Below are 2106 nucleotides of genomic sequence, written 5' to 3' on the forward strand. Positions count from 1 at the left end.
TGTAATCCAGATGATCCAGAATACGATGCAATTTCGAGGATTGGCGAGTGAAGATCCGAACGAGCATATCGCCAACTTTTTGGAAATATGTGTTACCTTTAAGATTAATGGAACAACTGATGATGCCATACGGTTGAGGCTGTTTCCTTTTTTCTTGAGGGATAGAGCGAAAAGATGGCTGCAGTCCTTGCCACCGAAAATGATCACTACCTGGACTTCTTTGGCTGAAAAGTTTTTGAATAAGTATTTTGCTCCTGCTAAGACTGCTCAAATGTGAAATAACATATCTTCTTTTGTGCAAGGTGAAGGAGAATCGATGTACGAAGCATGGGAGAGCTTCAAGGACTTGTTAAGGTGTTGCCCACACCATGGTCTTCCTCTCTAGATGCAAGTGCAGACATTCTATAGTGGCATGAATACAGCCACTAGACAAATGGTAGATGCAGCTGCAGGGGGAGCTATCAATAGCAAAACACCTGAGCAAGCCCAGGATTTGATAGAAGAGATGGCCACCAACACTTATCAGTGGCAAACTCCATGGGCTAGAGGTCCAAAGCCCGTTGTATATCGGGCTGAGGCAGATCCTACAGCAGCTTTGGCGGCACAAGTAGAGCTACTTTCCAAAAAGATAGAACAACTTCAGATGCCGGTCCAAGCAGTTCAGCCCGGATGTGAATTCTGTGGTGGACCGCATTACAGTGCCAATTGTAAAGTGGGAGGTATGTTTGCATCTTCTATGCCTACTAATGTTTCTAACGTTGAGCATGTTGATTATGCAAGTAAGCAGCAGAATGATCCCTACAGCAAACATACAACCCAGGGTGGAGGAATCATCCTAATTTTGGATGGAAGAATTCCAATAATCAAGGTCCATTAGGATATCAGAGGTTGCATCCGCAGCAACCTATGCATTCTGTTCCCCATCAACCAGAAGGTAGTCAAGAGAAGAAACCTAACTTGGAGGAGTTGATGACGAAGTTCATTGCAACTTCAGAGAACAGATTTCAACAAACGGACACTGCCATTCGAAATCAACAAGCTTCAATTCAGAACTTAGAAACTCAAATTGGGCAGTTGTCTAGGATGATGGCTGAGAGGCAGCCAGGCACGCTTCCAAGTAACACAGAGTCTAATCCAAGGGAGCATGCCAAAGCAATTACTTTGAGATCAGGTAAGGAACTTCCTAGTCCATCTAAGCCTTTCACTAATGATGATTCTGATGTGCAGGTGGATGAGTCGAAAAAGAAAGACAAGCCTGAGGAGAAAGAAAAGGGAGCAGTTGAAGAGAAGGAGGATTTGAAGAAGATCCCCTCGAGGCCATACCAACCTCCCATTCCATATCCTGCAAAACTCAAGCAGGATAAAGTTGATCAGCAATTCGGTAAATTTTTAGATCTTTTTAAACAATTGCGGATTAACTTACCTTTTGTTGAAGCTATTTCGCAGATGCCAAAGTATGCGAAGTTTTTAAAAGAAATTCTAAGCAACAAGAGAAAGTTAGAGGATTTGGGATTGGTGACCTTGAATGCAGAATGCTCAGTAGTGTTTCAGAGCAAGATTCCAATCAAACGACACGATCTAGGGAGTTTTACTATATCTTGTTTGATTTGGGATAAATTGAAATTGCTAGCATTAGCTGATTTGGGAGCTAGCATCAATTTGATGACTAGTTCATTGTTTGAGGAGTTAGGAATAAGCACTTCTAAGCTAACTCCTACCAGGATGAGTATACAACTAGTAGACAAAACTGTTAAGTACCCGAAAGGGATTATAGAAGATGTGCTAGTTAAAGTTAACAAATTTATATTTCCTATGGATTTTATTATCATGGATATGAATGGTGAGAGTGATGTCCCATTGATCCTAGGTAGACCATTTTTAGCTACATCTAAAGCTTTGATAGATTTTAGTAGCGGAAAGCTGGAACTTAGGGTAGATGATGAGAGCATTACATTTTATTTGACTAAATCCTTGAGATACCCATATGAGCATGATGGTACTATCTGTTTGATTGATTTTATCAATGATATTATGGAATCTCAATTGCAGGAAATAATGATTGATGATCCTTTGCAAGTGGCAATGCAAGAAAATGAGGATAATTTA

At 40.8% G+C, this 2106-nt stretch overlaps 1 non-coding gene across 1 annotated transcript; it reads right to left on the bottom strand.

The window, feature by feature from the left end:
* Nucleotides 1-269: 269 nt before the first annotated feature.
* Nucleotides 270-375, bottom strand: LOC112535751. The gene has a single exon (XR_003079831.2). It is a non-coding gene; the product is annotated as a small nucleolar RNA R71 (small nucleolar RNA).
* Between the last annotated feature and the right edge of the window lie 1731 nt (nt 376-2106).

Source organism: Ricinus communis, chromosome 6 (assembly GCF_019578655.1).
Source record: "Ricinus communis isolate WT05 ecotype wild-type chromosome 6, ASM1957865v1, whole genome shotgun sequence".
NCBI classification, from domain to species: Eukaryota; Viridiplantae; Streptophyta; class Magnoliopsida; order Malpighiales; family Euphorbiaceae; genus Ricinus; species Ricinus communis.